Raw genomic sequence first — 14,291 nt, 5'->3', positions numbered from 1 at the left:
AAGCATGTCAGAAGGACACTTTTTGGTCAGCTGCTTGTATCTTTCCCAAGCTTCATAGAGGGATTCTCCTTCTTTCTGTTTGAAGGTCTGAACATCCACTCTAAGCTTGCTCAGCTTTTGAGGAGGAAAGAACTTGGCTAAGAAAGCCGTGACCAGCAAGTGCCAAGAATTCAGGCTATCTTTAGGTTGAGAGTCCAACCACACTCTAGCTCTGTCTCTTACAGCAAAAGGGAAAAGCATGAGCCTGTAGACTTCAGGATCTACTCCATTAGTCTTAACAGTATCACAGATCTGCAAGAATTTAGTTAAGAACTGAAAAGGATCTTCAGATGAAAGTCCATGAAACTTGCAGTTCTGTTGCATCAGAGAAACTAGCTGAGGTTTTAGCTCAAAATTGTTTGCTCCAATGGTAGGGATGGAGATGCTTCTTCCATGTAAATTGGAATTTGGTGCAGTAAAGTCACCAAGCATTCTCCTTGCATTATTGTTGTTGGGTTTGGCTGCCATCTCCTTTACTTGTTCAAAATTTTCAATAAGGTTGTCTCTGGATTGTTGTAATTTAGCTTCTCTTAGTTTTCTCTTCAGAGTCCTTTCAGGTTCTGGATCAGCTTCAACAAGAATGCCTTTTTCTTTGTCCCTGCTCATAAGAAAGAGAAGAGAAAAAGAAAAGAAGAGGAATCCTCTATGTCACAGTAAAGAGGTTCCTTATTGTTAGTAGAAGAAGAGAAGAAGAAAAATTCGAACACAGATAGAAGAGGGGGTTCGAATTTGGTGAGTGATGTGATGAAGAGATGTTGGTAGACGAATAAATAAATAGAATAAGATGAGAGAGGGAGAGGATTTTCGAAAATTATTTTTGAAAAAGGGTTAGTGATTTTTGAAAATAGTTTTTGAAAAAAAGTTAGTAATTTTCGAAAATTAAAATCAAAAATTAAAATAATTAGTTAATTAAAAAAGAAATTTTTGAAAAAGAGGGAGATATTTTCGAAAATTGGAGAGAGAGTGTTAGTTAGGTGGTTTTGAAAAAGATAAGAAACAAACAAAAAGTTAGTTAGTTAGTTGAAACAAATTTGAAAATCAATTTTGAAAAGATATTTTGAAATCAAATTTTTGAAAAAGTTAAGATAAGAAGATATTTTTGAAAAGATATGATAGAAATTATTTTTGAAAAAGATTTGATTTTTAAAATCACAATTAATGACTTGATTCACAAGAAATCACAAGATATGATTCTAGAACTCAAAGTTTGAATCTTTCTTAACAAGTAAGTAACAAACTTGAAATTTTTGAATCAAAACATTAATTGATGATGTTATCTTCGAAAATATGATGTAAAATTAAGAAAAAGATTTTTGAAAATTATTTTTGAAATTTTCGAAAATAACTAAAAAAATTTGAAAAAAAAAGATTTGATTTTTGAAAAAGATTTTGAAAAAGATAAGATTTTTTTTTAATTGAAAATTTGATTTGACTCATAAAAACAACTAGATTTTAAAAATTTTTGAAAAAGTCAAATCTAATTTTCGAAATTTTAAGAGAGAAAAGAGGGAAAGATATTTTTTTTATTCTTGAATTTTTATGATGAGAGAGAAAAACAAGAAAAATGATGCAATGCATGAAAGTTATGGATCAAAACAATGAATGTATGCAAGAATGCTATGAATGTCAAGATGAACACCAAGAACACTATGAAGATCATGATGAACATCAAGAACACATTTTTGAAAATTTTTAATGCAAAGAAAACATGCAAGACACCAAACTTAGAATTCTTTAATGCTTAGACACTAAGAATTCAAGAATGCATATGAAAAACAAGAAAAGACACAAAACATGCAAATGCAAAGATCAAACAAGAAGACTTACCAAGAACAACTTGAAGATCATGAAGAACACTATGAATGCATGAAAGTTTCGAAAAATGCAAGATGAATATGCAATTGACACCAAACTTATAACATGACTCAAGACTCAAACAAGAAACACAAAAAATATTTTTGATTTTTATGATTTTATGATTTTTTTTTTGTATTCTCTTTAATTTTTTTTTTCGAAAATCATTTTGAAAAAGAAAAATAAGGATTCCAAAATTTTTAATATGAATTCCAGGAATCTTATGCTTTTTAGTCTAAATCTCCAATCAAAGGGTCAGGCATGGCTTAATAGCCAGCCAAGCTTTAGCATGTAACAGGTAGATCATGAACAGCAGTAGGTGGATTAGCACCAACTAGCTTGCTCTTGATAACAAATTGGAAGCCTTAGTCCAAATGAATTTAGACATGGCTTTACAGCCAGCCAGGCTACACATGCTTCATGAAACACTAGAATTCATTCTTAAAAATTTTGAATAAAATTATAAAATTTTTGAAAAAGATATGATTGAAAAGATATGATTGAGAGTTAATTTTGAAAAAGATGTGATTGAAAAGATATGATTGAGAAGATATGATTGAAAATAAAAAAAAGAAAGTTTTTTTTTTAAAATTAAAGTTGATTACTTGACTAACAAGAAATTAAAAGATATGATTCTAAAATAGTAGCAAGGATTTTCAAAAATAGTAATAAATAAAAAAAATGGAAAGAAATTGATTTTGAAAGGATATGATTGAAAAGATATGATTTGAAAAACATTTGATTTTGAAAAATTATGAAAATTTGAAAAGGATTTGAATTAAAAACAAAATCTTCCCTCTTGCGTCATGGTATGCGAAATTGTTACTCAGGTTGTGAATTGTTGTTCGAAATTGATCTTCACAACTTCGCATAACTAACCAGCAAGTGCACTGGGTCGTCCAAGTAATACCTTACGTGAGTAAGGGTCGAATCCCACGGAGATTATTGGTATGAAGCAAGCTATCGTCACTTTGTAAATCTCAGTCAGGCAGATATAAAATAGTAATGAGGTTTTTGAAAATAAGTAATAAAAGAAGGATAGAAATACTTATGTAAATCATTGGTGAGAATTTCAGATAAGCGTATGGAGATGCATTCGTTCCTCTGAACCTCCGCTTTCCTGCTGTCTTCATCCAATCAGTTTTACTCCTTTCCATGGCTGGCTTTATGCAAGGGCATCACCGTTGTCAGTGGCTACATCCCCTCCTCTTGTGAAAATGGTCCAAGATGCCCTATCACGGCACGGCTAATCATCTGAGGTTCCCGATCATGCTGGAATAGGATTCACCCTCCTTCTGTGTCTGTCACTACGCCCAGCACTCGTGAGTTTGAAGCTCGTCACAGTCATTCAATCATTGAATCCTACTCGGAATACCACAGACAAGGTTTAGACTTTCCGGATTCTCTTGAATGCCGCCATCATTCTAGCTTACACCACGAAGATTTCGATTAGGAGATCTAAGAGATACTCATTCAATCTAATGTAGAACGGAAGTGGTTGTCAGGCACGCGTTCATAGGGAATGATGATGATTGTCACATTCATCACATTCAGGTTGAAGTGCGAATGAATATCTTAGAAGCGAAATAAGATGAATTGAATAGAAAACAGTAGTACTTTGCATTAATCTTTGAGGAACAGCAGAGCTCCACACCTTAATCTATGGAGTGCAGAAACTCTACCGTTGAAAATACATAAGTGATAGGTCCAGGCATGGCCGAATGGCCAGCCCCCAAAACGAGATCACAGGATCAAAATACAATCCAGGATATCAAATATAATAGTAAAATGTCCTATTTATAATAAACTAGCTACTAGGGTTTACAGAAGTAAGTAATTGATGCATAAATCCACTTCCGGGGCCCACTTGGTGTGTGCTTGGGCTGAGCTTGAAGTCTACACGTGGAGAGGTCATTCTTGGAGTTGAACGCCAGCTTTTGTGCCAGTTTGGACGTTGAACTCCACTTTGCAGCTTGTTTCTGGCGCTGAACGCCAGAATTGGGCAGAGAGCTGGCGTTGAACGCCAGTTTGCGTCATCTAAACTTGGGCAAAGTATGGACTATTATATATTTCTGGAAAGTCCTGGATGTCTACTTTCCAATACAATTGGAAGCGCGCCATTTTGAGTTCTGTAGCTCCAGAAACTCCATTTTGAGTGCAGGGAGGTCAGAATCCAACAGCATCGGCAGTCCTTCTTCAACCTCTGAAACTGATTTTTGCTCAAGCCCCTCAATTTTAGCCAGAAAATACCTGAAATCACAGAAAAACACACAAACTCATAGTAAAGTCCAGAAATGTGAATTTAACATAAAAACTAATGAAAACATCCCTAAAAGTAACTAGATCCTACTAAAAACATACTAAAAACAATGCCAAAAAGCGTATAAATTATCCGCTCATCAGGTCATCCTGGCGTTAAACACCCAGAATGGCATCCATTCTGGCGTTTAATGCCCAAAATCCTACCTTTTTGGGCGTTAAACGCCCAGCCAGGTACCCTGGCTGGCGTTTAAACGCCAGTTTTCCTTCTTCACTGGGCGTTTTTGAACGCCCAGCTTTTTCTGTTTGATTCCTCTGCTAAATGTTCTGAATCTTCAATTCTCTGTATTATTAGCTTGAAAAGACACAATTTTGAAAATATTTTTGAATTTTTAATGATGAGAAACAATAAAAATGCAACTAAGATCAAATAAACAATGCATGCAAGATACCAAACTTAAGAATTGACACTAAGATACATAAAACATTTTTAATTTTTATGATTTTAAAATTTTTTTATGATTTTTCAAAAATTATATAGAAAAGAGAATAAAGAGATTCAAAACTTTTTAATAAGAATTCCATGAATCATGCAATGTTAGTCTAAAGCTTTAGTCCAAAAAGGATTAGACATGGCTAGTCAAGCTTCAGCAGGGCATTACATTCAACAGCTAAATTGATGAGAATTAATCAGCTTTTGTGATGATAAGAACATCACCTTGAAACTCTAGAATTCATTCTTAAAAATTCTGAAAAATAAAAAGAAAAGTACCTAATCTAAGCAACAAGATGAACCGTCAATTGTCCAAACTCGAACAATCCCCGGCAACGGCGCCAAAAACTTGGTGCATGAAATTGTGATCGTCAACAATGGCACCAAAGGACTTGGAGCTCTCAAACGTGAATCACACTTTATCACAATTCCACACAACTAACCAGCAAGTGCACTGGGTCATCCAAGTAATACCTTACGTGAGTAAGGGTCGATCCCACGGAGATTGTCGGCTTGAAGCAAGCTATGGTCACCTTGTAAATCTCAGTCAGGCGGATTCAGATGGTGATGGAGAATTGATAATTAAAAGATTAATAAAACATTAAATAAAGATAGAGATACTTATGTAATTCTTTGGTTGGAATTTCAGATAAGCGTATGAAGATGCTTTGTTCCTCCTGAACCTCTGCTTTTCTATTGCCTTCTTCCAATCATTCATACTCCTTTCCATGGCAAGCTTTATGTTGGGCATCACCATTGTCAATGGCTACTTCCCGTCCTCACAGTGAAAATGTTCAAGGCACGCTGTCACCGCACGGCTAATCATCTGTCGGTTCTCGATCATGTTGGAATAGGATCCATTGATCCTTTTGCGTCTGTCACACGCCCAACAATCGCGAGTTTGAAGCTCGTCACAGTCATCCCTTCCCAGATGCTACTTAGAATACCACAGACAAGGTTTAGACATTCCGGATCTCAGGAATGGCCACCAATAATTCTAGCCTATACCACGAAGGTTCTAATCTTACATTAGAAACCCAAGAGATACACATTCAAGCTTATTTGCATGTAGAACGGAAGTGGTTGTCAGTCACGCGTTCATTGGTGAGAATGGTGATGAGTGTCATATAATCATCACATTCATCATGTTCTTGGGTGCGAATGAATATCTTGGAGAAGAAATAGACTTGAGTTGAATAGAAAAACAATAGTACTTTGTATTAATTCATGAAGAACAGCAGAGCTCCACACCTTAATCTATGGTGTGTAGAAACTCCACCGTTGAAATTACAAAAGTGATAATGGTGTAAGCATGGCCGAATGGCCAGCCTCCAAGGTCTAGGGACTAAACGTCCAAAGATTTCAAAATACAATAGTATAAGTTCCTATTTATAGAGAACTAGTAGCCTAGGGTTTACAGAAATCAGTAATTAATGCAGAAATCTTCTTCCGGGCCCACTTGGTGTGTGCTTGGGCTGAGCATTGAAGCTTCCATGTGTAGAGACTTTTCTTGGAGTTAAACGCCAGCTTTTGTGCCAGTTTGGGCGTTTAACACCAGCTTTTGTGCCAGTTCCGGCGTTAAACGCCAGAATTCTTGAGCTGACTTGGAACGCCTGTTTGGGCCATCAAATCTCGGGCAAAGTATGGACTATTATATATTTCTGGAAAGCCCAGGATGTCTAATTTCCAACGCAATGGAGAGTGCGCCAATTGGGCTTCTGTAGCTCCAAAAAATTCACGTCGAGTGCAGGAAGGTCAGAATCTAACAGCATCTGCAGTCCTTTTTCAGCCTCTGAATTAGATTTTTGCTCAGGTCCCTCAATTTCAGCCAGAAAATACCTAAAATCACAGAAAAATACACAAACTCATAGTAAAGTCCAAAAAAGTGAATTTTAAATAAAAACTAATAAAAATATAATAAAAACTAATTAAAATATACTGAAAACATACTAAAAATGATGCCAAAAAGCGTATAAATTATCTGCTCATCACATGTCAATTTGAGGTTGTTGTTAGTGAAATAATGCAATTTTGATTGTTGTATGATGTTGACTTGGTATGGAATTTTTGAGTAAAGTGATTTAAAATTATGAATTTATGTATGGAATAAATGAGGAGTGATTTAAATGTTTTGAAGGTTGAATTTTGACAATTTGATGAAATCTATGATTTTTGAGCAACTTTGACAGAGCATAACTTAGTCTCCAGATCTTTAATTTTTATCAAACATATCTAAATTGAAAATTGGGTCCGAGAGGTTTACACCATTTGAAGAATGACAGAAAAATGTTTTAAAACAAATAGGTTGTGTGCGTTCAATGTTTGGTGCGCAAAATAGGAATTGTGGATGCTATGTACGCATACGTGGCCATTCGACACTGCCCAGAGGCTCTGCGTACACGGTAGTACAATGCGTACGTAGACGAGGGACTTTTCATGGCTGCGTACGTGACCACATGGCACGCGACGCGGGAAATACTCTCAGGCTGAGGGGCTCGCGTATGTAGACAATTGACGCGTATGCGAGATAGTCCAGAATTGCCTCCTGCGTACGCGAGCAAGGTGTTGCGTATGCAGGCACCTGTTTTTATGAAATATGAATTTATGGTTTTTAAACCATTCCTCTAGCTTTCAAAACCTTTATAACTCTTGTTTAAGGCCTGGTGGATGGACTTTTAACAAGGGTTGTGGTTTGCCCCACTTGCTCCAGGTTGGTTAGTTGAGGCTACCTGGGTAAACACAAGGGTGTGGTTCGCCCCACTTGCTCCAGGTTGAGATGATTTTAAGCCTCCTGGGTAGATGCAATGGTCATTCCATTTGCTCCATGTTGGTGATTGTGATTTTTATTTTAGCCTCCCGGGTAGATGTAGTGGCTTGCCCCCACTTTCTCCCAGTCGAGTTGATATATGACTTAAACAATTATCTGATTCACAAGTATCCATGGGTAGACGCAGTGGTTCGGCCCCACTTGCTATGGGTTGAGACTTGAATTTTTGTTGACCCTGCCACATGATGAATGAATTAATAATTATATGTACATATGCTTTGAGTATACGCGCCGTAGAAACTGTCTAGGGTTCGCTACCAAACATGTCAGGTTGGCTTGATAACCAACAAAGAAGATTCATCAGCCATAGGACAGGCATACATCAAATACATTTGTTTGCTTACTTTGGTTTGCATTCTTTGGATTGCCTACTTGTTATTTCATGCTTAACTACTATATGTCATGTTTGTTGTATCTATAAACTACCTGTGTTTTCTTTGTATGCATTGTTTGTGTGTGTAACTGAGATGCCCCTTGTTTGGAGGAGAAGTGATGAGGGTAGTTCCACTGAAGTTTCGGAGGGTTGGAGGAAAGGCGATGATTTTGGGGATTAAGTTAGAATTGAGATAGAATCAAGAACCTTTAGATACCTCACCATATTTATGGCTTTCAATTTTAGTTTTAGGTATGAATCTATTGTCGGAAGTTCTAGGATCGCCTTTGGCCTTCTCGGGACCTTATATGTTAGTTATGTGGGCACTGTTACCATGCTAAGAACCTCTGGCTCTCACCCCATACATATTTTGTGATTTTCAGATGCAAGAAGTGACACACCTTGCTGAGGCATACTGGGAGCTTCTGAAAGCGAAGGACTTTTGTGTTTTTGGACTCTATTTTAGTTTATGATGTATATATATATATATATATATATATATATATATATATATATATATATATATATATATATATATATATATATATATATATATATATATATATATATATATATACTCCTATATCTCTACAATATATGTATATTATGTTCTATCCCTCTTAGAGGTTGATTTGGAGAAACAGGTTCTATAAATTGTGTGTTGGACATTTTCGGTTTATTTTGTTTATATGTATATATGCTCTGACCGATTTTAACTTCGCGAGCTGAGTCAAGAGCTTTGTTATTTGTATCCTTGGAAGTCTTTCATTATGTTTATATATATTTATGACGCTTTGCTCTTATCTCCTCTTGTTTACATTTACCACTTTCAGGAGTGTTGCGATTTTCTGTTTAACGCCTTATTTTAAATTTCCTTCAAAAGGCTCCTAGATAAAACCCTTTTTCAGTTATATTATATATATAATTTTACTTTTAGATGTCATAATACCTCACCACCTCTGTTTTATGACTTAAGCATAAGACATCTGTGTGGTAGGGTGTTACACATTTGGTGTTTCCTTAGAGTACCCAGTATAAGCTTTAGGTTGTCAATGAGTTTCTCGTCAGCTTGTGTTTTGGATAACATGTCATCAACATAGACTTCCAGTTTGGTTCCCAAGAGATATTTAAAAATCTTAGTGACAAGCCATTAGTGGGTGGCCCCAGCATTTCTCAATCCGAATGGCATGACTATATAGCAGTACATGCCCTCGAGGGTCATGAAATCTTTTTTCTCCTTGTCAGGCCAGTGCAATAGTATATGATTGTAACCAAAGTATGCGTCCATAAAGCTGAGGTACTGGTGTCCCAAGGCAACATCTACTAGTCCGTCAATGTTTGGCTAAGGGAAGGCGTCCTTTGGATAAGCTTTGTTCAAGTCTGTGTAGTTGATGCACATTCGCCATTTGCCATTTGCTTTTTTGAGTATGACGATGTTAGCCAGCAAAGTCGTATAGGGGAGTTCTTGGATGAACCTTGCTTCGAGTAGGGTCCTGACTTGCTTTCTGACCTTGGCTGCTCAGTAATACGTGTTCAGCAGAGCATTTTTGTCATTTTAGAAACTAAGAATAGAATGGTAATCTTGTCATATTCAAGGATCTGAATACTAGAAGAATTATACTATGTCGGTCTTGGACATGAAGAAGACCAAGAGTTCATCTCAAAAATAGTGGTGATGAATTAGCCACAACTCATAAGGATTGGGCTAAGTCAGGATAGCAAGAAGCCCAATAATGCATTTCAAATTCGGTGGGAGGCATAAATTATTATTAATTTTTGAAGTTTTTAGGCATTATTTTTAATTTGTTTTGTTGTTAGAGTTTGTTGGAAGATTTGATTTTGCTTAGTAGTATTTTTAGGGATTTTAAATTTAAATTAAATCTGATCTAATCTAATAAGATCAAATTTGATTTAAATTAGTTATCATATCTTTAGGATTTTAAAATTTAAATCAAATTTGATATAATCCAATAAGATCAAATCTGATTTAAAAAAGTTATCTTATCTTTAGGAGATTTAAATTAAGTTATCCTATCTTATCTTTTATCTAGTTTGTTAGGGACCTATTTAAACACCTTTGGTGAGACAATTTACACAATTTTTGATGAATAAAATTTTCAGTTGCTTTATGCATGTTTTTTTTAGTGTGAATAAGTGAGGTAGTGATTTGCTTCGCTTGTTGCATAAAGAAGATTGAAGGATCCAACACTAAGGTGAATCTGCATCGTGGTTTCTTTCAATTTTCATCGCTCTGATCTACGTTGTCAAGAATAGGTTTTTTTAAAGGTCTAGTAGGAAATCTCTTTCGGCGACCTAGGTTGCTAAGAACAGGTATCTTAGAGGTGTAGTAGAAAAACCCTTATTTATCCTTTATGTTTCCGCTGTGTCTTTTTTGTTGCATCTTTTCTTCATCTTTTTCTTATCCCTCTATCCTTCATTCTAATTTTTTATCACACAGTCTGTAGAAATCCTTCTTCTTGTTTATGCTATTAGCTTGGCCTTGGGGTCTACAGCCAGCCAATGGGACATTAATTCCGGGTCTATCCTGGCATGTCGGCGGGGGTGAACGCGAATAGGTCTCTGTTTGCCTTAGGAGCTCCATGAGTTCACCCTTTATCCCCGAGTCTGGTCACCCCGTTGCGATGGATTTGGAGATTTTTATTTCAGAGGCCAAGCTCTTCGAAGGCTCCTTTGAAGAGGATGTTAAAGTCATCCCCAGTGTCGACCATTATTCTTTTCACCAGATCGGTCCCAACCCTTGCTGAGATGACGAAGGAGGCATCTTCGGCCGAGGTGTCGTGCTAACAGTCATTGGGGGAGAACATAATTGTTGTTAGAAAAGGAGAGGTTGATGCTTGGTTTTTTACAGCTAGGACTCTCATATTCTTTTTCAGTGCTAATCTTGACTTTTTCGGTGCGTCGTTTCCCGTGATTACTTTACTATTATGGTAGGGTCGGCTTCCAAGCTCTCTTGGGGTGCCTGCCATATCGTCCTAGGGTTACGTCCTTCCCATTTTTGCAATCTTTCTCTTTTAGTTTTCCTGAGCCCTCGGATGATTTTGCCAAACTCAAAGAGTTGGCCGTCTCGGATGGCTTGCTCAAGATCATCCTTCAAATCGAAGCAATCTTGGGTCTTATGTTCGTATCCTCAGTGGCAATCGTAGTATCGACTCTTGTTGCTGCCTATCTATTCCTCCAGTTGTCGTGGCTTTGGGAAGATGCCTCACTCTGCTATTTGGTGATAGATCTCTCTGATTAGGGCTGGCAGAGGTGTGTAGTTTGTGACTTTTCGCACCCTAGGTGGCTGGTTGGTGGGAGCGGGCTTGAAGTGCTCCTTGGGGGTTTCTTTGTGTGGATGGTTGCTTCGTGGTGCCGGGTTGGCATGGTGCCATTTATTGGTAGCCACAACTTGGCTTACCTCTTCGTCGTTTATGTATTCCCTTGCCACGTTTTAGATCTCATGTATTGTCCACACCAGTTTGGTTGTTAGGTGCATCCAAAAATCTTCATTCATAAGTCCATTGGTCAGACAGAGGCTGGCCACAGAATCTGTGAGCCCATCGACCATTAGGCACTCATCGTTGCTTTGGTGATCCTAGTGGTGAATTGAGCCATGAAGTTCCTAGAGATATCCTCAAAAACCGTGATTGAGCCATTTGGGAAGGCGTTAAACCACTTGATTGCTGGCCCGGTGATGATGCGGGAATTTGCACAGCACAAATCCCCTTCGGCAAGTGCACCGAATGGTCAAGTAATAACTCACAAGAGTGAGGTCGATTCCACAGGGATCGATGGATTAAGCAATTTTAGTGAGGTGATTTGTCTAATCAAGAGAATATTGAAAGGTTTTGGTGAAAATTGATGAACAGAATAAAAATTCACAAGGAAAGTGGTACGACAAAATGTAAAGTACTAGAAATTTAAATGCTGGAAGGTAAACGACAGAAACTTAAATGGCACAAAGTATAGAGTACTAGGAATTTAAGTGCTGAAAAGTAAAGGACAGAAACTTAAATGGCATGAAATGTAAAGAGCTGAAACTTAGAGAGCAAGAAGCTTAAATGAGCTGAAGCTTAAATGACAAAAAAGTAAAGGCAAGATTGTAAATAGCAATGGAAATTAAATTGCATGAAATGTAAAGGGCATTGGGTGTTGGGAATTAAAAGGAAGTAATAAATTCAAGGCAATTAAAGTGAATTCAAGGAAATCAAAGTGAAGAATGACGAAGTGAAAGATTCATTAGGGATTGGAGATATTATAATCCATCATGAATCAATGGGTCTCAACTTCATTCTCAATCCTATGAAGTAGATCTATGGCGGATTGGAATTATTTGAGTCCCAATTCCTTAGCAACCCAATTTCTCTAATCACAATCAATTTGCCAATTCTTTGATCTAACTATCATGAGAAGAGGTTAAGTGCATATCTCTTATCCGTGAGCCACACAAACTCTCAAGATCTCAATTCCTCCTGAATGGTGTTGATCAAGAGAGTTGTGAGAGATAGAACTTCAATCTAATTTTCAGGATTCCCCTTTCCGAGGCTCACATAGAAATTCATGGATCTAAAACCCCCTTCCAGAGTGAATTGATCAAAATGAAAATAGAAGTTATCTCTTAGCTACAATAAGAGGATTGGGAAGAAGAAGAATTCCATTCAATCATGTGAATTACAATAGAGCTCCTTCCCCTACTGATGTGGGTTTTAGTTCATTATTGCTCAGCAAAATCAAAGGGAAAAGAAAGGTACATGAAAGTAAAAGAAAGTACAAAGAAAATGATTCAGGGTTTCCCAATTAAGGTCCTGCTTCCTAGCCTTTTTTCTAACTTCAAAATATATCCTATTTATACACTTTCCAAATCAATCTTAAAGTCCTCGGATGTGGGCTTTGACCTTAGTTGAAGCAAGTTAGGAGTGGCTCTTTCTGACGTTGACATAGGCGTTAGCTCACTAACATTCATAAGTTTGCATGGGTGCCATTGAAACTGGAATTGGCCTTGGCGTTCGTCACCAACGTTAGTGCACTAACGGTGGCACTAACATTGCATGCTTAAGCCACTTTGGGCGTTGCCACTGGCGTTGGTCACCAACGTTGGTGCACCAACGTTCTTCCTTGTGCGTACGCATCATTTTTTGTGTGTGCGCACCCTTGCAAATTTTCCCTTTGTGCGTACGCACAATGCCTCATGCTTATGCACACTAGCAATTTTTCTAGCTCCAACTTGAAAATTTATCGAATATGTTAGTGTGCTAACTTTAAGTAATATTAGCACACTAACGTTGGCACCATGTCTTACTTGTAACGTTGGTGAGCCATCTTTGGGCCACCAACGTTGCTCCTTATGCTTGGCACGTTAGTGGGCAACATTAGTGAGCCAACTTAGGCCACTAACATTGCTCACTCTCTTCCTTGGCAACGTTGATTGGCAATGTTGGTGAGGCATCTTTGGCCACCCACGTTGCTTCTTATGCTTGGTACGTTAGTGGGCAATGTTAGTGAGCCAAATTAGGCCACCAACGTTGCTCACTCTCTTCCTTGGCAACGTTGATAGGCAACGTTGGTGAGCCATATTTGGCCACCAACGTTGCTTCCCCTTCCTAGTGCCAACGTTGATGGGCAACATTGGTGAGCCAACTTTGGCCACCAACGTTGCCTTCTCTTCCTCTGCCAATGTTGATAGGCAACGTTGGTGAGCCAACTTTGGCCACCAACGTTGCCTTCTCCTTCTTTGCAACGTTAGTCATAGCGTTAGTGCACTAACTTTGGCCACTAACGCTATGGCCTCTGCTTCTTCTCTGCCCCTTGCTTTGCTTCTCCTCACCTATTATCAACCAAACAAATGCATCAAAGCCTTGCCACAATCACAAGATAATGCATCATTATTAGCATCAAGTAATTCTTGCATTAATCTCATGAAAATTCTTACTTATTGCCTAAGAGAGTGCATGAAACCAAGTATTGATGCCTAGCACTTGGCTTGCAATTCAACCTAGAGATATTGATGCCCAGTACCTCTTTGGGTTACTACATGCTTTATAGTTAGGTTGCTCTTGATAATGGATTTTTGGTTGGTAATCCCAGGTTAGTTAACCCAAGTTACCATGTGTTAAAACACTCCTTAGAACCTAATCATCCAAGCAGATCCTAGTACAAAAGCACCACAGGCATGTATCTTAAGGGTCAAGCTATTGGTGCCTAGCTTATTCCTTGTTTCTTTCTTTCTATTGCCAATGCTAGTGCTGCCCGTTAGTGGCCTAACTTTGCCACTAATGTTGGCTTTTCTTTCATTTTTCTCTTTTCTTTTTGCAAGGATCTTTTGCTTACCAAGGTTTCATATAACGCAAACTAAGCTTATACTTAAGGGAACACTATACCTTTTAACTTTATTAGTGATCTTACTAAGTATTCAAGCATGCACCACCACATAACCTTATTCTATTTTC

At 37.6% G+C, this 14,291-nt stretch overlaps 1 non-coding gene across 1 annotated transcript; it reads left to right on the top strand.

Moving 5' to 3' along the window:
- On the top strand, positions 1 to 108 carry LOC148548591 (small nucleolar RNA R71). Its single transcript, XR_015898415.1, has one exon. It is a non-coding gene; the product is annotated as a small nucleolar RNA R71 (small nucleolar RNA).
- Positions 109 to 14,291: the final 14,183 nt, after the last annotated feature.

This window comes from Arachis ipaensis, chromosome B8, assembly GCF_059453495.1.
Source record: "Arachis ipaensis isolate K30076 ecotype BB chromosome B8, ASM5945349v1, whole genome shotgun sequence".
Lineage (NCBI taxonomy): Eukaryota > Viridiplantae > Streptophyta > Magnoliopsida > Fabales > Fabaceae > Arachis > Arachis ipaensis.
The sequence above is the reverse complement of the archived record's forward strand: the minus strand, read 5'-3'. Positions and strand labels throughout refer to the sequence as shown.